Here is a 25,775-nt window from a genome sequence, read left to right on the forward strand (position 1 = left end):
TTTTCCCTGTTTATTAATCTGCATATGTTCAGGGTCTTTGAGTTTTCTTCTTTTTGAGGTCCTTGGTCATTCCAGTCTTTTTTTTCCCTCCTGGTTTTCCCCTATTCATTTTCTGACTGTCCCCTTTGATGGTGGTTTCATTAGTGCATTGAATCTCACAGTGTCTCAGGGTCTTCCTACACTAAGCAATTCACCATTAATCGGCCCAGATTTCTGGCCCAAGTGATTCTGGGGTGGTCATAACAGCCCCCAACTGGGCTCTTTCCCTCAGTCCTAGTGGAGTGTTACATAACACACACACACACACACACACACACACACACACACACACACACACACACACACACGTCTTGTCCTGCCCCCTCTGTTCCTTAGTTCTTTGACTCAGAATTGGGGTGAGGGAGGTGGGGAGGTGTCAAAGCTTTGCAGTGCTATGGGACTGGGCCACCAGAAAACTTTTGCTCCTGAAGGGCTCTGGTTATGTTGGCTGTGTGTTGTCACTCAAGCAGACTTCTATAGCTTGAAACCAAAGTCTCCCCTGCACTGGAAAGATGGAGAGGGGAACAGGCTATGGACATGAGTTTTGCTGTTCCTGTAGAATGTAAGCTCCTTGAGAGCAGGGACTACTTATTGCCTCTTTTTGTATACCCTTGGTTTTACTGTCTGGCACATGGTAGATACTTAATAAATGTTGGTTGATTGATTGATTGATTGATTGATTGATTACTATAAGTCTGTGCCAGGTCATTGGGTAATGGGGAAGCAGAGGAAGTCAGTGAGCTCAAGGTCTAGGAGAATCGGTCTCTGGACTTTGGGTGTTATTTTTTGTCTTCTTTTAGATTCTGGTCCAAGGCTCTGGGACAACTGAAGTTGCTTTATCTCTACCACATAATTTCTGTTTTGGAGAGGTCCAAGAGGTTGTGGGGATCAGAGAAACTGTCTAGTCCTCCATCTTGTAAGGATAAGTGATAAGGGATAAGGGAAAATGCATGGAGAAAATGCATGGAGAAAAGGAGGAGAATTTAGACACAAACTCCAGGAGGAGATTCTGGAAGGAGAGAAGGATCTTGGGAGTTTTACTGGAATTGACTGTCTCTCCTGATCTGAGCTGGTAGGGAGGATCTTGCTCTGGCATCTTCTGGGAAAAGACTAATCTTGTGGAAAGATTAGGAAATTCCTGGGTTGGAGAACTGCCTTGGAGGAGACCTGCCTTTCCCTGAAGTACTGAGATCAACCTAACAGAGACAATTTGATTAAGGTAAACCCAAGGGTTTGTTACCTGGGACTTTGGGTTTACCTAGGAAGCCAATCCCAGGCTTTGGGTAAGGACTCAGTACATCTGTGAGTCCTGCATCCTCAGCCTTTTAAAGAAAATGTGTGATATTTAGGTAGTCAGATAGTTTGGGGGTCAATAAAATCAGGGAGCAAATAAGGAGAGCTTGAGAAGACAAGAAGGGCATCCCGGTGAGGGGAGTGTAGATTGAGGGGAGGAGTTAGAACTGTATAGATTTAGGACCTTATCTACCATTTCCCTAACCTCAATAAACTTGTTTTTTTCTATAATTGCAAGGAGTAGAGCTTACTGGCCCTGGGAAAGTCCCTAGTCGGGTTTTTCTATCACCAACAACACATCTAGGTCATTCTCAATAAATCTATCTCTTTTTGGAGGCAGATTTCCCTTTCAATCTTATTGCTCAGAGAAATCAAGTGACTTCCCCGTGGCCATACAACTTAGTAAGTATTAGAATAGGTCTTTTCTGACTCTATTCTCAGAACTTTATCCATTACATAAAGCTAATGGCTTGCAGTAGTATAATTAGATGGATTCAAGTTGTTCAATGGTTGGAGCCAGAGATAAGTCATTAATGACTCAAAATTATCTAAAAGGAAATCTATAGTGGAATATGTAGTGATCTGTGATTTGCCCTATGCTGGTCACCATTTTTGTCAATGACCTAAGTAAATGCATAGATAGCATACTTACCAGATCTGTAGATGATGTAAAAATGGACAGGACAGCTAACACACTATTAACACTAACACAATTTTAAAATGAGTCTTCCTAACTCCAGGTCTGGCATTCTATCCATTGTGTCACCCAGCTGCTCCTAGCTGCTATTTCCATGAAAATAGCATCTAATAAGAAATAGATTCAGTCTTAAAAATGGCCCCATGGTCACCCAACAACTAGGCTCGCATGAAAAAAATTAGTTTTGTTTCCATTACAATTGTGAGGTACAAAAAAAAAATCATCTTATTTTTTATCCCAAGTCTTTGCAAGGTATCCTCAGGATAGGAAGTTCAAGCCTCACTTTCAAGGAGTCTTATACACTTCCAAAAGGGCATTCAACAGTAACACATCCACTTTTTGTTTCTCTCGGTGTTTTAGGGGAAACATTATTTTAGTATTAATTCTCCTGCTTAGCTTTTTAAATGATGCTGAAATGATTGAAATGAAGCCCATCCAGTTCCCAGTAGCCAATTAAATGAGGAATCAAAGGTATGAGCTCTAGGGCAAAAATAAACTTTTGATATCAATCTAATTTATCTTTCTATTTCCAAGTATAACTGCATTGAAGCTATAAGGGACAGATGGTTATCCTCACCAAACTCTGCTATTTACCCTTCTGGGAGCAAGGAGGCAGTCAGCCACAGCTTCGAGTCAGGAAACATGGGCTTCTACTTACGACTCATTAGTCTGCTTTGTGACTTTAGGTAAATCACTTAATATTAGCATCCGTCTGTCTCAGTGCCATCATCTGTCAAGTGTATTAATAATATTTGCCTACTCTCTATACAAGATCAATTTAGTGAGATTTATTCTTTTTTTTTTGACCCTTACCTTCTATATGATTCTAAGGCAGAATAATGGTAAGGTCTTGTCAGTTTGAATAAAGTGACATCCAGGGTCACAGCTAGGAAGTGTCTGAGGACAGATTTGAACCCAGGACTTCCTATCTTTAGGCCTGGCTCTCTATCTACTCAACTCCTAATTCCCCCAAAGATTTCTTCTTAATACTATATCATAATATTGTTCTGTAATGTTGTATTTTATGTTCAAGCCTTTTCCCCATTCCTTTATCCTAACAGTCATAGAAATGTCCTTACCTTCCTTGCCTGGGAGCATCTTCTAAAATTGGGATCATTAATATTAAGACTATAAGTTCCATCCTTTCTAGGAAACAAGAACTAGTTTTGGCCACACATGTCCAGGGGCAGCCTGGCTGTGTTCTTGATTTCCTCCATTAGGATGAACCATGGAAGTAAAACTTAACTAGATCTCACTTAATTTCTCCATCTAGATCAGTGAAGATATTGAGCTCTCTCTACCCTGGAGTTCTCTCTACCCTGAGATCCTGATCTCTCTCTTGGTGCCTTTTTCCCTTTCTTCCTACCTCCTAGTTTTTCCTAGACCTTCCCTTTTCTAATCTAAATAAAACCCAGCTATTCTAAACCCTAAAGCTGCTCTCTGATCTTTTATTTGAGCCCCTGAAGGGCTCTGGTCAATTCTCCTTTCCTCTACCTTCCTCTCTCCTTTCTCCCATCCATCCTATCCTCTTACCTTCATCCCTTTACCCCTTCACAGAATCTTGTGATAAGGCATATAACTTCCCCCACCACCACCATGGGGGGATCATTGAGGGATTAGAAAATATTAGCTCACCTTCTTATTAAGTATCCATCAAAGATGTCTTGGGCTGTCATGGGGAAGGCTGAATAATGAGCTTTCATAATTGTATTTAATCAGACTTTACCTAGCTGCAGGAGTTCCTCTGGATCATTATTGGGACAGGGTAGGGAACCTCATAAGAATTGAGAAATAAGGAGTGAGGACGAAAGATCTTTCCAAAGAGAGGAGAGGATTTATCTTTAATACATTTAATTATTTCTATGCTTGGGTTTTCAATTCAAGGTCCAAATCACTTCCTTGAAGTCTGTACTTATTCCTTCATTCCTAGGAATGCCAAGGAATTCCCCACTTTAGAGACTAATAGATAGAAAGGGAGATTATAAGATTTGTCTTACTGAGTAAATAAAAACTAGCTTATACAAGATGTACCTGCACATAGCAAAATCAAGCCCTTTGATTTCTCATTAAGAAATATTACAGGGAGCAGCTGGGTGGCTCAGTGGATTGAGAGCCAGGCCCAGAGATGGGAGGTCCTAGGTTCAAATCTGACTTCAGACACCTTCTTGCTGTGTGACCCTGGACAAGTCACTTAACTCCCATTGCCTAGCTCTACTACTCTTCTGCCTTGGAACCAATACACAGTATTGATTCTAAGATGGAAGGTAAGGGTTTAAAATATATTTTTATATATTACAGAAGGTTAACCTTGACCTAGCAGAACTCAGTTTCTCTCCCATTCCCCCCAGTAGTTGGAGGGCATGAGACCAGTATCAGATTACTATCACTCAGGGAGGGGAAGGGTTAAGAATTTTGATGGACCACCTTTTCACTAATGATTCACCAATTAGAGATGTCTTAGAATGTCCAAGAAAGGAGATGAATAATGAGCTCCCAAATTGTAATTAGAGATCCAAGTGTGAGATTTTGAGGGTCTTTGATTGCTGAGGGGCTCATTGACCATTAATTTACCAGTTATTATTAGCCTAATCAATAAATTGGTAATTTTTTTTGCCCCCAAGTCATTCTCTTGGAATTTTTAATCATCATAAAGACTAAAAGCCTGCACTCCAAAGAAAGACTCCACTTAATTAGGATAGGCAAGTCTATGACTGTACCCCTCTTACAAATTCTTCCTTAGTTGAATCCATAAACTGCTCAAGGAATTAGTTCATTAAATCAGCTTCATTTAAAACTAATCATTAGGGAGCAGCTGGGTAACAGTATACTGAGAGCCAGGCCTAGAGACAGAAGGTCCTAGGTTCAAATCTGGCCTCAGACATTTCCCAGCTGTGTGACCTCCAGCAAGTCATTTAACCCCCATGGCCTAGCCCTTACCACTCTTCTGCCTTGGAACCAATACACAATATTGGTTCCAAGACAGAAGGTAAGGGCTTTCAAATAAATAAATAAACAAACAAGCCAATAAATAAATAAATAAATAAATAAATAAGGGAACAAATAAATAAATAAATGGCTGAATGGGCAGATAAATAAATAAATAGACAGCCAAACAAGCAAATAAATAAATGGATGGATGGATGAATAGATAGATAGATAGATAGATAGATAGATAGATAGATAGATAGATAGCTAACAAGCAAATAAATAAATAGTTGAATAAAACTAATCATTATTCATTATCTAGAGAGCTCAGAAATCAGAGAGAGCCTAAGATTTTGGATCTCTTTGTTAACAATCATGGCATGACATGGGTCTCCAAAGATTCCTCTAGGTCAAACACAAAATTTGCAAACTCACACAACACAGAGATTTCCTCCATTATCAACAGATTCACTGTAGGTGAGCATAGGTAAGTGGGAAACTAGCAAGGCAATATTGGTTTGGTCACTGAGCAATTTGTTGATGGTAGAGTTGAAGCATAATTTGATCTCAGCTAGAAAAGCAGACAGATCATCTATTTGGCCAGAGAATCTGGTATGAAGCCAAGAAGTGCATCCTATTTTCATCTAGAGCCAATCTTTTTTTTCCCTGGGCCTAAGCCTAGACCAATTGAGCCTGGAACTTGGTGGTTTCCATTAGGAGTTGCTGCAGCTGAGAATGGAGTCCTGCATCTCATGACTAGAGAGCCCTTGGAGGGAAATCAATACCATGCCCTCTATTGTAAGTTATTTAGCAGGGGAGATTATGAGGATTACTGTCTGCAGAAGACACAAAAGCTATTACAGACATACTAAGCCAGGCCTACTTCTGGTGACCAAAGGGTAGGTTGGCAGACAACCATACACCAAGAAGAAAGTGTAATGATGAAGGCCAAGTCATACCAAAAGATGTATCCAGAGGGAAGTGATTGAATATAGAGTTTTCCAGCAAGGGAGATCCAGGAATCAATATGGGGGAACTGAAGCCAAGGAGGAATCAGCAACAATTGAGAATTTGGATGCAGGAGCTATCACATCTAATAGACTTCATTTTCATGCCCGAAGTTTGGTGACTTGAGGCTAGTCTTCTGCACAAGCAGGGATCTTCACTCATCTGTATATGTACTTGGGCTAATGATAGGTCTCAGACAGGTATGAATATCTCTTGCACACAATAGAAGAAATAATTCATCAATGAAGACAAGAAGGAAAAGATTCTCAGGAGGCTGAAGGGAATTGAGATCAATGTCAAATAAAAGAATGGGAAAAAATTGAAAGGCAAGGATAAAATACTCTAAGCCACAGGAGCTATATGACAGATTTGAAACTCTTTCCATTCAGTCAGTCATAAAATGTTGGAGTTGGCAGAAACCCTAGAGATCATCTTATACAATATTCTCATTATGAAGGTAAATAAACTGAAATCCAAAAATGGGAATGTTAATTGCTAAGGTCACACAGCCAGCTAATAACAGAATTGATATTAGAAGACAGGTCTTCAGACATTCAATACAATGCTCTTTCCAATGTATCAAAATGAGAATAAATCTAGGCCTTATGAAGAAGCATTCCATGCTCCAAAGAGTTATATAGAAGATTCACAGGTATCAGTAGCTGCTAGGAAATCTGTTGTTCCTGGCTCCCAGAAAAGGGGATGTGTCATGCTGAATGGTAAATTATTGCTAAGGAAGGTAGAGAAAGGTATGTGGAGATCTAATTTGGTTAACTGAAGAAGTATGTTGTTTTTCTGAAGCATTTATCTGAAATGTGATAAAAGACTAGCTAGAGAGATCACCTTCCCAAATGTTGTCCTCCTATGTTGGTTCATATGGGAATGAAAGATAGGGCAAGTAGGCACCAGGATTACATGCATAGTGGTTCAAGTCTTAGGACCCAGGAAGAGACAGAAGAAATGTGGAAGTAAATCTTGGTTACACAGACTGATTTACATAGATTTGGTTTTCTGCTTGAGATCACAGAGCCAGGAATACCTCCTGCAGACTGGGAAGAATATGTTGAACAGGAAACTTGCTGATATGGTCAGTAGGATTCTAAATTAAAATGGAGAGAAAAAAGAAAACCATTAATAGAAAAATATAAAATTATACTAATGGAAAGCAAAATGATGAAAAAAAAGGAAAAAAGAAGAGGAAAGGAAAAAATCAGCAGGAGAGTCAGGAGCAACACTATTGACCTCAGATGTCAATGTAATAATGTAAGTCAAAATAAAAAGTCATGTAGTGGAAAAAGCATTGAACTTGGAGTTAAGATTTAGTTTCAAAATCTGGTTCTTCTACTTACTAATTGTAGGGCCCTTGGCCAAGTCAACTACCTTTTACTCTTCTTATCCATAAAGTTGGAATAAAATAACCTTACTTAACCCAAAGGGTTATGGAGAAGAAACCAACATGTTAACTGCAAAGTAGTGCATAAATGTGAATCTTTGTTTTTTTCATAATCCTGGTCTGTTCACAAGCATTTGTTAAGCATATGCATCAGTCTCTAAAGATGAAAGAAGGAGAGGAGTGGGGGAAGTACCATAATCCTGGGGTGGGAGTTAGAATATTGGAGAAATCTGTATTGCTGCGTGGTGAGAAATGAAGAGAAAACTAACCTGCATACCCTCTTTAAATGGAAGTTCTGGGAGGAGACATTCTATCAGAGGGAGGAATACAAGGGCTGAATGAAACTACTTCTGAACAAGATTTGAACTCAGGTCTTCTTGACTCTGCTGAACCACATAACAGCCTCTAGATCAGTGATTTCCAAAGTGGGTGCTACCGCCCCCTGGTGAGTGCCGCAGTGATCCAGGGAGCAGTGATGGCCACAGGTGCATTTAGCTTTCCTATTTATTGCTATTAAAATTTTTTAAAAATTAATTTCCAGGGGGCTAAGTAATATTTTTTCTGGAAAGGGGGTGGTAGGCCAAAAAAGTTTGGGAACCACTGCTCTAGATAAAGAAAAATGGATGAGAGATTTGAGGAGTGAGGAGTAGGAGAGGGGCAAGAAACATGAAAAGGTTGACTTCTACATAAGATATAGTATCTAAATTGAGGCATGAAAGAAGAAGATTCCAATAGGCAAGAACTCTTAGAGGAACTTGAAGAGAAGTGAAAAATCAAATAATGAAAAGTAAAAGAGAAGCTGATAAAAGAAATGAAAGAAAGAGTCAACAACTTGGTAAAATATATTCCAAAACTCACTGAAGAAAGCAGCTTCCAAAAAACTAGAACTGGCCAAATAGAAAAGGAAGTACAAAAGTTCAATAGAGAAAATAATGTTCTAAAAATTAGAATTGTACAAATGGAAGCTCATAACTCCTTAAGACATTAGGGGACAATAAAACAAATTCAAAAGATTGAAAACAAAATAGAAGAAAACCTGAAATATCTCAATGGGAAAACAACTGACCTGGAAAATAAATCCAGGAGAAATAATGTAATAATCCCTGGACTACCTGAAAGTCATGATAAAAAAAACCACCCTGGACACCATATTGCAATATTTTATCAAGGAAAACTACCCCAGTAGTCACAAACAAGAGGGGGAGACAGAAATTGAAAGAATCCACTGTCACTTCCTGAAAGACATCACAAAATAGAAACTCCAAGAAATATTGTAGCCAAATTCTAGAACCCTCAGGCCAAGGAGAAAAATTTGACTATCATGGAGTTGCAGTCAGGATTACATAGAACCTAATAGCTTATACATCAAAGGACCAGAGAATATGTAATGTGATATTTTGTGAGGCAAAGGATCTACGGTTACAACAAAGAATCATCTACTCAGAGAAACTGAGCATAATACTCTAGGGCAGTGATGGGCAAACTTTTTAAAAAGGGGGCCAAAGGAAAGGAAATGCTCATCTGTCAGTCTGTTTCTAAGGCAACTCTTTCAAAGTTTCATTGTATTGTATCCTACTTGTTGTATTCGTCAGATTAGGAATAATGTCACACAGCCCGATAGAACATTTCAGGGGGCTGCATCTGGCCCACAGGCCATTGTTTGCCCATCACTGCTCTAGGGGAATAAATGAATATTTAAGGAAATAGAGGACTTCCAGACATTTCTGACAAAAAGAACAGAACTGAAAAGAAAATTCAATGATCAAATAACTCAATGGGGTTACTAATTATATTTCTACGTGGGAATGTGATAACTAGGATATTTAAGATAGCTATGATTCTGGAGATGCTCAAGACGTTTAAAGTACTTAAGATAAGTAAGAACTTTATTGCCAATCGAACAGGGAAAAGGAGAATATATAGAGGGTAGAGTAAATTGAATTTGATGGGATATAATGAAGAGGAACACACCTGGAGAAAAGAAAAGGAGGGATAGATGGGTATAAATTGTTTCACATGAGGAGGTGCATAAGAGTCAATAGGCAGAGACATGGATGAAGTCCATTTTAGGACTGAGAGGTGAGTCATACAACTTCAAGAAGGGAGAGGAAGAAATGGGATGTGGGGGCGTAGTAGTATATTAGGTGAGTGGTATAGTCTGACTGGAACATAAAGTATATGAAGCAGAGGGGTATGAAATAACATCGAGAGGTAATATGCAGCCAAATTATGAAAGACCTGACCTGACCTGAAAGCCCATGGAGTTTCCATTTTATTCAACAGGCCATGGGGATCCACTTAAGGTTTTGATTAGATGAGATCTTCCCTTGAAAAGGTACCTCGAAACCATGTTGCTCTTACTCAAAAGAGGAAGAAGACAGGGCTATGCTTGCTGCTTTGCTGACAATGACCATCTCTCAGCTCTAGGCATTTTCTCTGATTGTCCTCCATGCCTGGAATACTCTCCTTCCTCCAGTCTGTTTACTAATTTCCCTCTTCTAAAAAAAAGCCTTCCCTTGCCCCTCTTAATTCCAGGCCTTCCTTCTTTTAATTATTTCCTATTTATCCTCTATATAGCTAGCTTTGAATATATTTATTTGCACGTAAGCTCCTTGAAGATAGGGATTATCTTTGCTTAGTATGGTTCCTGGCAAATAGTAGGTGTTTAATAAATGTTTATTGATTAATTGATTGATTTCAGATAGCTATCATTAATATAGCACTTTACAGTTTGTAAAATACTTTACAAATATTATCTCATTATCCTCACAACAACCCTGTGAGGAAGGTGCTACTAGTATACTCATTTTATAGTTGAGGAAACTAAGGCAAACTCATACTTTTCTTCTTATCTTCTATATCAAGGAGAGTAATTTTTCTGCTTGAAAAATAAGAACAAACTGCTGAGGAAACTCAAATTCAGTACAAATAAAGAGGAATTAATAGTTTCTTTAAATAAATTTAATTCTCCAAACCCTGACTAATTTCTTTTCTTTTTCAGCCAAATCTGTGACTTTATTGTTTAAAGCACTACTAGTGAGAATATTCCATTAACAATGTAGATCAAATTGCTTTGTAATTTAGAGTACTAGAAACACTTTGGAACACAAGGGGATTGAGCAATTTTCCCAGAGTCACACAGATAGAAGCAAGATTTGAACCCAGGCTTTCTTGACTGTTAAGTCAACTCACTTTTCATTTTACCACACTGCCTTTCAATTAATCAAATAAATAGTCAATAAACTCTGAGGAATTGTGGGAGGAGGGGAAATTACTAGAAGAAAAGAGATAGGCAAATGTCCTCAATTTTAAGAAATGTAAAATCTCAGTACTCTACAGCAGCTAGCATCAATCCCCACCAAAATTCTAGTTATTGTTGTGGTTGTTGTTCAGTCATATCAGACTCTTTGTGACCCTATTTGAGAATTTTCTTGGCAAAAACACTGAAGTAATTTGTTATTTCCCTCTCCAGCTCATTTTAGGTTACTTTACTAAGGTCATTTAGGTGACACATGAGTGTCTGAGATCAGATTTGAACTCATGAAGACGAGTCTTCCTAATTCAGCCCCAGCCCTCTACCCAATGTGCCACCTAGTTGCCCTTAAATTATAGATATAAATTCTAAATTCAATGGATGGTTTATGAAAATAGGCAAGATAGTAAGAATCCTGAGAGATGGTCAAACTAACATTATTTTCTTTTTTGATAAATTTAGTAAATTGATAAACCTAGACATCATTCTACTTATCCATCAATAATTATGTTGACTTTCTAGCCTTTGGCCTCCACAACTCAGCTATAATCTTCCCCTGAAAATGTCCTCAGTGCCTGTGATCTTCTCTCCTTGTAACATTCCTCCTCTGTTAAAATATAAGATCTTTGAGTCCAGAATTTTTTTTTTGCTTGCATTTGTTTCCCCAGATTTCAGAACATGTTGTTTGGTTGTTTCAGTGAGATCCAATTCTTCATGAGACCATTTGGATCCTGGAAAAGTTTGTTATTTCCTTCTCCAACTCATTTTACAGATGAGAAAACTGAAGCAAACAGGGTTAAGTGACTTGCCCAAGGTAACACAGCTAGTAAGTGTCTGAGGCCAGATTTGAATCTAGGTAGATGAGTCTTCCTGACTCTAGACCCAGCACTCTATCCTCTGTGCCACCTAACTGTCCCTGCCTGGAACATGTTAATAAATAATAAATGCTCGCCATTTTGCCTTGCTGTACTAGACTCTGAGCATCACAGAGGCAAGCAGGGGTTAAGTGATTTGTCCAAGGTCACTCAGTGTCTGAGGGTGGATTTGAACTCGGGTCTTCCTGACTCTAGGCCCAGTGCTCTATCTATTTTACCACCTAGTTGCTCTACCTATGGGTACTTTATCATGTGAGCATGGGGCATAAGGAAATTAAACTATTAAAAATTATCTGCCTAGTGAGTAACTAGATAACTACAAATTTCCTGAGTCTAAGCTAGGTTTTTCTGAGGTTGTACTATATAGCCCAGGATATTTCTTTTTTTAACCCTTACCTTATATCTAAGAAGTAATACTAAAATTTGATTCCAAAACAGAAGAACAGTAAAGATTAGGTAATTGGGGTGAAGTGACTTGCCCAGGATCACACAATTAGGAGGTGGCTAAGGTCAGATTTGAACTCAGAACCTCTTATCTCCAGTCCTGACTCTCTATCTACTAAGTTACCTACCTGCCCCCCACCACCCAAGTTATTACTTTTATGGCCCCTGTCATGAACTAATCAAAACCCCAAAACTCCTGGCCCCAAGTTGGGATTGAATTTCTCCATACCATAAAATGCTACCCATAGAAAGGTCTCAGCTCCACTCAGCTTCTGAATCTCAGGATTTAACTCATTTGCAAGTTCATAATATAAGGAAAACCTCAGGTAATGAGTAAGACAGCCTGACACTAACTGTTCTCTAGATCCACATCTACCTTGTGATCAGGACATGAACTAAAGGGAGATAATTCAAGTCCAATCCAACACTATTTTCCCCGCAAAAGGAGAAAAGGCTCCAGGACTTTGGTACTCATGATGCTTAGGACCTGCACAACATCTCTTACTAAACTATGCATCCTCATATCTAGATGTCTGAGCATGGAACAGTGGCATCTTCAGTCTAGGACTCTGAGTGGTGGAAAGGTTTAAAGAGGGATCAAGCTGAAAGCTAGGAGAAGAGAGAGCACAGCCAACTTGTGGTTGGAATAAGAAGGAAAAGAGGGAATATGTAAGTCAATCCACAAACATTTATGAAGAACCTACTATATTCCAGGCACTGTGCCAAGTGCAAGGTGAGTCTAAAATGCTGCATCCAAACTCAGCAGTCCTAGCCAAATCCTCGTGACCCTCACACCAGCAGGGCAAAAGTAATGTACCTCAGAGATTTCAGCCTATCTTCATGCCAGCTATTAAAAACCCAACTGAGAAGAAATTCAGAGCAGAAAACTCACTCAGACTGGTAGTGCAGGAGAGAACTAGTTAGAAAAATCCTAATAGGGAAGGAGCCATTTCTAGAGGGCAAACACAACTCCAAGGTGAGAATGTGGCCCCTTTGGGGAGATGGATGGCCTCAGTGAACTGGAAGGATCTGGTCCTAAAAGAGAAATCGGGAGCCAAAATCCAGGACTCAGAAGAAGAGCTTCTAGACACTAAATAGAAGCCAAAACTGCTAAATCAATTGGCTCACAGACATAAAGGTGTAGAGCAAATCCAGACCTAACCTTTCATTTGTACTGTGAGCTATATGGACTGTGCATGGTCAGGGAATAAAGTTTAACTGTCTAACAAAATACAGAGCCTTTGTCTTTCAGTTGAATCTCAACCACTCCCTCTTCCCCCCACCAAGTACTATAAATATAAAGAACAATGGAAGTCCAAGAGGGAGGGAGGGAGGGAGAGACCCATTAGAGAAGAAAAGAGAGCTGGATTGGCTTTTTAATGGATTTCATTTTTATAAGTCCTTTGTGTTTTTCATTTTGTTGTTATTAAGTTAAATTAAGTCTAGCCTATATTCTATTGTTTGCTAATATGAGTGCTTGCATGAAAGTCCTTTAACTTTTCTATTAAAATCCACATATGAGCCAAATTCTGATATTCTCAGAGGAAACCTAAAGTGAATACATACACACAAAATATATATAGAAACTCCTCAAGATTGAACACAATTATTTCAAGCAAGAGCCATAATTCTAAAGATTATATTACCATTGGTAAAAACATAGGAGTTTAGATTTGGAAGAGACTTCAGAGGTCATGTAGTCCAACTTATACAAAAATAATGAATTCCTTCTATAAAAGATTCCTTTAGTATACATTTAAATTCCTCTTATAGGAAATTTACTCTAAAGGGCAGCCCATTCCATTGTGACAGTGCTAATTATTATTAAGTTATTTTTCCATGTGATGAACTGAAATCTGTTTCCCTGTAATTTCTATCTACTTATTTATTAATACTATTAACTAACTGCATTTAATTAATAGTAATTATAATTCATAATAAAAATAAATTTGATTAATATTGATAAGGTTATTTTATTTGATCCTCACAACAATCATGAGGGGGAAAAAGCTATTATTATCCCTCTTTTATAGATAAAGAACCTGAAGCCCAGAAAGGTTGGGATTTGCTCAAGGTCACATTAAGTGTGACCAGACACTAAGATGTCTGAGGCATGACTCAGGTCTTCCTAACTGGAATCAGCATTCTATCCACTCCACCACTTCGTTGCCTAATGTGAATTGTGAATTGTCTCTCCCTATTAGGCTATAAGGCAGCTTGGTGGCTCAGTGAATAGAACACTGGGCTTGGAATCAGGAAGACTCATCTACATAAGTTCAAATATGGCCTCAGACATTTACTAGCTGTACAACCCTAGGTTGGTCACTTAACCCTGTTTGTCTTGGTCAGTGGTTCCCAAACTTTTTTGGCCTACCGCTCCCTTTCCAGAAAAAATATTACTTAGCCCCCTGGAAATGAATTTTTTTTTAATTTTAATAGCAATTAATAGGAAAGATAAATGCACCTGTGGCCATCACTGCTTACCTGGATCGCTGCAACACCCACCAGGGGGCGGTGGCGCCCACTTTGGGAATCACTGGTTCTTGGTTTTCTCATCTGTAAAATGGTTTGGAGAAGGTAGTGGCAAATCACTTCAGTATCTCTGTCAGAAAAACTCCAAGTGGGGACAGTGAGGTGGCTCAGTGGATTGAGAGTCAGATCTGGAGACGAGGTCCTGGGTACAAATACGGCCTCAGATACTAACTGTGTGACTCTGGGCAAGTCATTTAACCCCCATTGCCTAGTCCTTACCATTTTTCTATCTTGGAACCAATACTTAATCTCAATTCTAAGGCAGAAGGTGAGGCTTTAAAAAAATGAAGAAAGAAAGAAAACCCCAAGTAGAGTCACAAAGAATCAGACAAAACTGAACAAGAACATATTAGAATATAAGATCCTTGACAGCAGGGACTTTCTTTGCTTTTGCATCTGTATCCCCATCATTGAGCACAGTGCTTGACATATAAATAAGAATCTAGTTAACGCTTTGCTGTTCATTTAGTCACTCAGTCATGGTTCCTTGTGGCATGGTTCCTTACCATCCTGTCACACTACTCTGGACATATTCCAATTCTCAGGGTTCCATCAGAAAATACATTGTCCAGAATTAAATACTACATATTCCAGGTCTGGTCTGAATAGTGTGCAAAGTAAAGTACAGCTTTTTACCTCCCTCACCCTGGACACTCTACTTCTATTGTTAAAACCTGCCTTGATTTCCCACCTGTCCAAGACCTAGCCACCCTAAAAGACAAGACCTGCCTCCATTTTTGTGAGGCTCTCCTAACCACTTCCAGCACACGGAGACTTTGCCTTCATCCAAATTCATTTCACGTAGGGTAGATACCATTCATTTGGCAACTGGTCATGCATTAAGGGATATAACATCTCTTGATCATTTAATCTTGCATTGTGGCTTAACTTTTAACATGTGTACCTTATAGCTCCCCAATTAGACCGCAAACCCATAGAAGGAAATAAATATGCCTTATACTAGTATTCCTTGCCTTATATCTGCCCACATTGTACATGGATGTCTACCGAGAAATTGTCATTCATTACATGTGAATGCTAGCTAAGCCCCAAATGGCTAGCCAGAGGAATTCTCCTCCTTTCCCAGCTCCTGCTACTCGAGATCTAGATCCTGTCTCCCTTTTCCCTCTGGAGGTTCTCCCCTTCCTCTGACTCTCCCATTGTCCAAGAACCCACCCACCCCCAGCCCCGGGGCCAGTTTTATAATAGCTAGGCTGAACACAGTTGGGGAAAATGGAAGGCAAGAGGGAATACTTCTTCTTCCTCCTAATTGCTATTAGCTAAGGAGTATTTTCATCCCAACGTCCCTAGCTCATTTTCTCACCCTTCCTCTGCAGGCCAGAGAATCAATCAGTACCTAAAATTTATGCAAACTCCACTATGGTCATCTACATGGAACTTTGTCTTTCCCTTATGAGTTCTAGTCAAATAAGAGATGAGGGAAGGAGTAAAGGAGAAAAAAGATGAGAAGAAACAGATTTCCATTGTTGGAACCAATAAAATAAAATGTTAAAAGCTAAGAAAAGTTCTAAAAGGAGAAGATGTAAGATTATAATATGTTCTTCAGAGGAGCAGGGAAAGGGAGGCATATTAGAATCCCACCCTTAGTTCTCAATTTCTTCTAGCCCCCACACTCTCTGCCATAGAAGCCACCATCAGTGACTTGCAGCAGGGACAACTTCTGTCTCCCCCCACCCCAAGTTCCATAGCCCAGAAGTTCCACAACACCAAGCCAGCAATAAGTGGGACATATATTCCTGGCATATTGAAACTCTCATCAATCTTCCCCCCAGTAATCTTACTTCATAGGGGAAAGTAAATGTTGGTTCATTAATGCTTTTAGGACTGTACTATATTTCAGGTATATAACTGATTAAATAAGGTTTTGAGAGTCAGCCTGGCAACTCTCTATGAATAACACAATTTCTATGGGAAAACAGATTCTGAGTTTCAAACAATTAATTTAATGAACAAATTCCTTTTTTTTTTAAAACCCTTACCTTCCATCTTAGAATCAATGAATTGGTTCCAAGGCAGAAGGGTAGTAAGGGCTAGGCAATGGGAATTAAGTGAGTTGCCCAAGGTCACATAGCTAGAAAGTATCTGAAAAAAGATTTGAACCCAGAACCTCCTCTCTCTAGGCCTGGCTCTCAATCCACTGAGCTACCTAGCTGTCCCCAACAAATCCTTTTTACAATATCCACAACAAATCGTTCCATCCTCAACTAGAAGATTACCAATAAGACAGGTCATTTTGCTTTTGTATATAGCTCAAATTGTTTCAAAGTTTTTGTTTACTTTTGAGGTAAAAATCACCACTTTGCAATTTCCACAAGTTTTTCCTAGTTCTATCCTCTAGGGCCATACAGAATAAATCTAATCCCTCTTCTGAGTGACGTCTTTTTAAAAAAACTTAAAAGGTTATCATTTCCTGCTATCCACTCTAACAAGCCTTCTCTTCTCCAGGCTAAACATCCCCAGTAATGACAGTTGGTCCTCATATGGTATGATTTAAAAACCAATCACAATCCCAGATGCTTATCTGTGGATGCTTTTTAGCTTATCAGTCTCCTTCCTAAAATATGGCACCGAGAACAGAACACAGTACCATAGATGTGGTCTGATCAGGGGAAACTACAACAATCCTATAGCTTTCCTACTCATGAACTACACCTCTGTTAGTGCAACCAATATAAGATCTCTTTAGATTTCTTGTCAGTCATCATACTGTTGCCTCATAGTGAGCTTATAGTCCACGAAAACCATTAGATCTTTTTATATAATAAACGGTTATTTAGCCATATCTCTCCATCTGTGACACCTGGTTTTTATTTTTATTTTATTTTTCATATACATTAGAAACACTTTTTGACAGTTGTTTTCTGAGATTTTAGGATTCAGATCTTCTCCCTCCCTCTCTTCCTCTCCTTCCCTGAGGCAGAAAATAGTCTGATATAGGATATACCAATGTTTTCATGCAATACGTATTTCCATATTGCTCTTGCTGTGATAGAAGACATATCACACGTACGATAAAAAAAATTCATGAAGGAAATAAAGTGGAAGATATCATGCTTTGACCTGCTGTGAGACTCCAACAGTTCCTTCTTTGGCTGTGAATAGCATGCTTCATCCTGGATCCCTTATGGTTATTTTGGAAAATTGCTTTCCTGATGATGGTTTAGTCCTTAAAGTTGATCATCGTATAATATTTCTGTTGCTGTATACAGTGTTCTCTTGGTTCTGCTCACTTCACTTTGTATCAGTTCATATAAGTCTTTCCAGGTTTTTTCCGAATTCAACCTGTTAGTCATTTCTTATGGTGCAATAGTGTTCCATTACAATCAAATATCATAACTCATTCATCCATTTCTCAAGTGATGGACATCTCATTTTCCGCTTTGCCACTACAAAGAGAGCTGCTGAAAATACTTTGGTACAAGTAGGTCTCTTTCCCTTATCTCTGGTATCTTTGGAATACAGAGCAGTGATATGCAGAGTCAAAGGGTATACATAGTTTTATGGCCCTTTAGGCATGGTTCCTTGTTGCTCTCCGAATGGCTGCATCAGTTTACAGTTCTACCAATAGCTTATTTTAATCTAAGTGTAAGATTTTACCTTTATCCCTATTAGATTTTATCTTACTAGATTGGTCCCAATGTTCCAGCTATGGGTTTGCTTGTTTTTTTTTTTTTATCAGAGAGGGTTTATCTGAACAAGATGAGGTGTTTAAGAGTTGTTTTTTGGAGATGAGGATCCTGGGCTCAAACCTGGCCCCACACACTTCCTAGCTGTGTGATCTTGGGCAAGTCACTTAATTTCAATCACCTCACCTTTACTGCTTTTCTGCTTTGGAACAGATACATATTATCAATTTTAAGAAAGAAGATAAGCATTTAAAATATAAAAAGAATGAGTCAACTTGGATGATAATCAACTTCTTAAAAGCAACTGGTCTGGAAAGAACCTAATGAAGCCACATTTCAGTAGGACGAACGTGTCATGGAGGCTACTTGTGAGGTCACACAAAGAGCATAGTCATGGTGATGTCCAATCCCCCACAACTCATTCAGCAAGAGATCTTATCAGGGCCCGATCTAGTGACAACAAAAAAAAGGAGAAATGCTGGACGCACAGAACTCTTTGATTTAAATTAACCAATAGGTTCAAACCTTTTTTTAAAAAAACCCAAAATACCCCAGACATTCCTAAAGACTTGCTAGAGTAACCCCGAGATGGTTTGAGGCCTCACTCTGCTCTGACTTCAGAGTAAGGTTATAGAAATCTCTGATATTGCAGCCTAGACTGGTAATGACAAATGTTTTTGCCTCTAGTGTGAAACCAAAGCCTTTTCAGTTACTCATTTTGAATTCTCTAATCTTTAGGTTTAGGTTTTTCATCAGTTTTGTGAAGGGGATGGAAAGAATATGGATCCTTCTTTAAGATGTCAGTTACCAAGCAACTGCTTGAACACATGGGTTGATGGGGATATTATTGGGGATGTAGATGCTAAACCAGTGGTTCCCAAACTTTTTTGACCTACAGCCCCCTTTCCAGAAAAAATATTACTTAGCGTCCCCTAGAAATTAATTTTTTTTAATTTTAATAGCAATTAATAGGAAAGATATATGTATTGATGTTTCTAACTTTTTCATAAAATATATTAAAGAAAAGTGTAAATTAGAAACATTGAACTTTGAAATTATGAAACTATTTATTGAACTCAGAATAGAATATAATACAAAAAAAGTTAAAACATTCAAAATCCCAAATGCACCTATGGCCATCACCGCTCCCCTGGATCGCTGTAGCACCCACCAGGGGGCGGTGGCGCCCACTTTGGGAATCGCTGTGCTAAACGATCACCTTAGTGCAACTATCAATAATATGGAAATAGGTCTTGATCAATGACACATGTAAAACCCAGTGGAATTGCACATCGGCAATGGGGAAGGGAAGGGGAGTTTGGGGGAAAGGGAAAGAACATGAATCATGTAACCATGGAAAAATATTCTAAATTTAAAAAAATAATTTAAAAAAAGATGCCAGTTACCTCTTGGACTTTGAGACCATTAAATGATGTTTAATAAACCTAATCTTTAAAGTAAAAAAAATGCCTTTTTCCTTCTGGAGAGACAACTTCTAGTCAGATCTAAGAACAATAACACCAAAAAAAGAGTCATTTCCCTCTGTTTTCCAATGCCATTCCCCTGGGTGGTAGAATACATGCATCTCTAACTTATTCTATACAAGGGAACCAAAGACATTTTCTGTGGGCATTTTGGTATTTTGGAGCTGCCCAGCAGCTGATTAAATCCAGACATGGTCTGCAACAGGCTCTGACCAGAGAACAAACAAACTTCTCCAGCCATGCTCCCTCTGTTGTAACTCCCAAGCTGCCACACAGCTCGGAGTGGCAAGTCGGGCATCTGCGTCATTGGGGCACAGGGCTCACACAAAATCTAGTTACAGCCAGTACTGCTGGCTGTAGCCAGGAGCATTTCTGAGAAGTGTTGGCTCACTGAATTTACCCCCTTGCTAATCTTCACCTGTCACTGACCTTTAAAAACAAAGGAAAAGGAAAGGAGAAAGAAGAGAAAACCTTCTGGAAGTGACCCAAAAAGAGTAAAAGCTTCAACTAAGGAGGCAGGGTGATCAATCCTTTAGAGCAATATTGATGAAGGGCAGCCTGACCCTGTGGTCTCAGCACAGCTTGAGGAAGGAGGAATATTACTGGATTCTATCACCAGCTCTGCCTCATGTCACATCAAGTTGGAGAGGATTTGGAATCACATTCTGACCAAAAGACTGAAATTGCCCATCACTCGAGACCTTCGGAGCCCCCTCCCGCCAGTTAGAGGCCCTCCAGCTTCTGATGTTCGTCAGTGTTCGAAGGGCAAAGGAACAATTTGTTTGGGTCATTACTGTACCCCGGGTCAGTCCCTGTCTAAATTGTCCTTAAATTGGGATTCATTCCTTGTTCCTGGCCACTTTTATGTCTTTAGTCAGCTTCCTCTATTTCTCCACTCCTGATTTATTGCTTCTTCTGGAAGGTTTGGAAAGTGAATATTGAGAGAAAGACTCATGCTCCCTGAGGTAAATAGAAAAGGCTTGAGACCTTTGAAAAATGGGGTAGCCCTCTACTCTCTGGTTCCTAACTTCTTGTAGTTAGTAGTCCTCTGAGCACATGGGACCTAGATTCCCACGAGAGTGGGAATTTGCTCCCTATATGAGCTTGGGCCTCAGTTTCTTGAATTTTAAAGTAGAAGAGTTAGATTGATTTAAGATGTTCTTTCCAATTCTACATCTGTGATCCCGTGGTCTTATCTCCATGTCTCCTTTCTGCCAAAAATCAATTTGGAACAACCTACGATAAGTCATGTTAGTCCTCTGGACCTCAGTCTTCTCATCTGCAAAATTAAGGCTTGGAATTTGGAAGAATATCCCAAAAGTGATTAAACTGTTCGTATCCTTTGACCTATTTACACTGCTATTGAGCCTCTAGCCCAAAGAAATCAAAGAAAAAGGAAAATGACTCATTTGTCCAGAAATATTAATAGTAACTCTTTTTGTGGGATCTGAAAATTAGGAATGAAGGAGCTGCCCTATTAACAAATGGCTAAACAAATTATGATAAATTAATATAATGGAATATTATTTTTGTGCCATAAGAAATGATGAAATGGACAGTTTCAGAGGAACTGGGAAAACCTCTGTGAATAAAAGGAGGAGAACCAGGAAAACAATTGACATAACAATAACTTTGAAAGATTTTAGAACTCTGATGCAAATGATAAAAGCTGTGTCTAGCACCCTAAAGGTAAGGCATTCCACTCACCTTCTGACAGAGATAAGATGAACTTAAAATACAGAAAGACACACATTTCTGGGCATAACCAGTGCAGCAATTTGCTTTGCTAAACTGTGTGTGTTTATGATCAGAGTACTGCTTTCAAGTTTGTTTGTTTGGATTTTTTTTTTGAGGAAAGAGATTCACTAGGAATTATTGGGAGGGACAAATTATAAATGTATGTAATTTTTGTAAATGAAGGAATTGAATTAGATGATGCCTAGAGTTCCTTCTAGTTCTAACATTCTATGAGTCTGTGATTCCAACTGCAGGCTTAGCAGAAAGAGCTCATAAAGTTATGCTGTAGCTGTTAGAACAAATGACATAGGGCAGCTCTTGAAACATATATTTAACCATATTGCCAGAACCTAAAAGAAAGCAAGGCAGGAAGTAAATCAGACAGGGAATCTCTGAGCAATGTCATATTCCGTCTCTATTTCCTCCTTTAGGTTGGGGGGATTGAGGAGAAGAGAAGGGGAGTGCAGAGAGATACAGGGGGATTTGGACCAAAACCATGACTCACATCCATGACATCCCTAACAAGTGGTCATCCTTCCCCTGCTTGATGATGTCCAGTGATGGAAAAACCTCTACCTCCCAAAAGTTCAGTCCCTTGTTGAACATCTGTAAACACTTGAAAGTTTTCCCTCTGTATTAAACTGAAACCTTCCTGTCACTTAGTGGCTCTCAGTTTTTCCTCCAGAACTAAAGAAAGCAAGTCTAATCCCTCTTACACATAACCACCACACAAATATTTAAATATTTCTCCAGGTTCGATTCCCAACTCTTCCAGTATATTCTCCTCAGGTGTCCAGGATTCAGGCCTCACCATCCTGCTTGTCCTAAGTTCCAGTTGCTTATTCAACAGCCCCTCTGCAAGGTGACAACCAAGAGCAATAATGCATTGATTTTTCAACTTACTTGTTTTGTTTTTTAACTACTTAAGTTTTCAGTAGTGCTTGAATCCAGAAGTTGAGAATATCAAGAATCATAGATTCTTTTCCAACAAAAAAGGCCTTCAGAGACCATTCACTGGGTGGCCAAGGGGAATCACCACTACTAAATCAAAAAACAATTGGTCGTCCAAACTCTCAGGATGTCTCATCTCCTTCTAAGGCTTCCCATTCTACTTTGGGGAAACCTTCATTGTTAGGGAATTTTCCCTTACATCTATGTCTTTACAATTTCCTCCCATTGCTTCAAGTTCTGAATTATGGAGCCAAAAAGAAAAAATCTAGTCCTCCTCCACTTTCCCCTCCCAGCTATACTTCTGACTTTTCAGAATTCAACACTATGCCTCAGAGGCAACCTACTCAGCAGCTAGGGTGCTCTCACCCTGGAATATCCCTCTACCACACTAGTACTCTATCACTGATGAGTTCCTCTATGCTGGGGAGGGACCCCAGGCAGCCAACCTTTGTTCCCCACCCACCTGTTCTCTGGACTCCCTGGAGTTTCCTTCCTGCTATCTTCATGTCACATCTACCAGCCCCCACTTTTCAGCTCCCTTCTGTGTGTTATCTCCTGGCATTAGAAGGTAAGTTTATTTAGGTAGAGATTGTTTCTTTTTTTTGCTTATATTTTTATCCCCCAAGCTTGACACAGAGTAAATAAATTCCTTGTCTACCACATGATAATCCTTCAAATATTTGAAGACAGTGGTTGTCTCCCTCTAAAAATCCCTAGTTTCTTCTTTGTTGGTTGGTAGGTGATTGATTTAACTAGTTCTCTCACCCAGATTGACTTCGAGTCCAAAGGACACATTCCAATTTTTACTATCCTTCCTAAAGTATATATTTATCCAGAATCGTATTTCCTCCAATGCCATCTAAAGCTATACTTTGTATAATTTTAGTTGAATGGACACTTATTAAGCACCTATGGTGTGCCAACCATTGAACTTTTTTAATTTTAATTTTAAGGCTACAAAGACAAAAAATGTAATAACTTGTCTTTAAAGAGCTCACATTCTCCTGGGGGAAATTAGTACTATAAAATATAGTTAGTACAGTATTTCATTTCACAACATTCCTGAAATTCAAATGATAATTTTAGAGGAGACAGTCTGAATAAGTAGTAAGCTAAATTGAGTTTCAACCTCTTTTGGGATGTGGGGAGAAGGAAAACAAGGGATCTAGCATAATTCTGTTCTGTGGGTTTTCTTCCTTCATTTTCCCAGACTCATTCCTTACCACACATCTAGGCTTCCCGTATAATTTAGCTAACATGGTTTTCGCAATTACTATCATCCCTATTTCAAACAGAGAATAAGACAGGGAGCCCTGGGAAAGCCCTATTAGAATAAGAGTCATAGCCAGAGTCAGTCAGTCAATAAACATTTCCTAAGCACCTACTGTAGGGCAGTCACTATGCTACACCCTGGGGATTCAAAGAAAAGTAAGATAGTCCCTGCTGTCAAGATGTTCAGTTTAATGTAGGAGACAACATATAGACAACTAAGTTCAATTCATTTATATACAGGATAGATAGAAACAATCAAAAGAGTGAAGGCACTATAATTTTTGAACACCATATTTATCTATTGTTTAAAATCCTTATCTTCTGTCTTAGCATCAATAGAGTCCGGAAATCGTCATGGTTTATGTTTCAAAAATAAACTAAAACACTATCTATCAGCCAGCATCCAATGAAGACTGGAACTGTGGAAAAAGTGTTGGAATTGAATCATAGCTGCCTTCTGTGTCCAGGAAACGCAAACCAACTCCAGCACTTTGAATGCAGCTTTTGTTTAAAGCCAGCAAAAGATCATTTTCCATTTTCTTTATAAAAATGAACCTCTTAAGGGATCTCCTAAGGTCTCTACAGATCTCTTCATTTTCCATGATTCTATTTTTCTATGAATCTAAAACTTTGATAATGGGAATGCTACTTTTCAGGGGAGCCTCATTGAAATCATGTATTAGAAGAAAAAATTCCCTATAAAGCAATCTACGAGACATGGGTAAGTCACTTATATCCCTAGGCCTCAGTTTCTTCATCCATAAAATAATGAGGTTACACTAGATTAATTATTCATAGTCTTTTTTTTTTTTGGTCATGGACTCCATTGGCAGTGTGGTGAATATTGTGGACCTTTTCTTAGAATAATGTTTTTAAATGCATAAAATAAAACGAAACAACAAAGAAAACCAAGTATACTAAAGAAAAGATATAATATTTCTATGTGCATTGGATATGGCAGGGAGGGTGGTGAAGGGGAAAGTAAAAACAAGAATCATGTAACCATGGAAAATTTTTCTAAAAAAATAAACTATTTAAATTTTTTAAAAAGATATAATATTTCCATTCAAATTTGCAGGCCTATACTCCCTTAAATCTATCCCATGGAATGCTAGGGGTCAAATGGACCCTTAAGTTAAGAACTCCTGGACCAAATGGCCTCTACGGTCTTTTCCCATTCTGACATTCCTCGAGTCTAAAAATGCTGCTTTTGTGCAATTGTTTTAGTCACATCCAACTCTTCACAACCCCATTTGAGATTTTCTTGCAAAGATCCTAGAGTGATTTGCCATTTCCTTCTCCAGTTCATTTTGCAGATGAGGAAACTGAGGCAAACAGGGTTAAGTGACTTGCCCAGGATCACAGAGTAAATAAGTATCTGATGATAGATTTGGACTCAAGCAGATGAATCTTCCTGGCTTGGTACTCTATCCACTACACCAATGTTATATTTGTGAAATGAGTGTTTTTATTTTTTAAATAAGTGATTCTGTGCTTACTTTAAACAACAAATGTATGTAATATCAGTCAGTAAAGTATAAAGTAGAATGAGAAAAAGCAGTAGATTTGGAGTCAGAGTGTGTGAGTTTGAATCCCAGCTCTGCTCCTTGAATTTCACTTCTCTTGGTGTCATTTTCCTCATCTGTAAAATAATGGGGTTGGATGTGACTTCTACAGTCTCCTCTAGACCTAAACTCATAATCTTACATTAACTGTCTACCTTCTGATTCAGTGCTCTGGCTGAAAGAAAATTTTTAGAGGAGGCTTCAACCTAAAAAGACACTCTTAAGCAGCCGAGGAACTGAGTATTACCGCTATAGCAAATCACCTCCCTTTTTAGAGGCTATTAGAGGATCTAGATTCCCATTTACAAGAGGCAGAAACCTCCCCAATCTGTTATTTGGGCAGTGGCTCCCACTGATGTTTATTTCTGTAATCCTACTTCTTGTAAATATCATATGGTTGGCATTGGACCTTGGAAAAAACTCCCAGCATGAGCAGCATTTAGTTACTTTTAATACTGTGGGGAGTGACACATTAGGACATATTTCCAGCCTGTTCTCCTCCAGGTATGTAGTGAAGGCAGATATCTGGAAAAGAATGCCACACTTGGAGGTATTTCCTTTACTGCCCATTCATTGCCATAGCGAAAGGCTGGTCCATCACAAAAAAAGAAGAAAAGAAGAAGAAGAAAGAAGGAAAGAGGAAGAAAGAAAGAAGGAAGG

Source organism: Gracilinanus agilis, chromosome 1, assembly GCF_016433145.1.
Source record: "Gracilinanus agilis isolate LMUSP501 chromosome 1, AgileGrace, whole genome shotgun sequence".
Lineage (NCBI taxonomy): Eukaryota > Metazoa > Chordata > Mammalia > Didelphimorphia > Didelphidae > Gracilinanus > Gracilinanus agilis.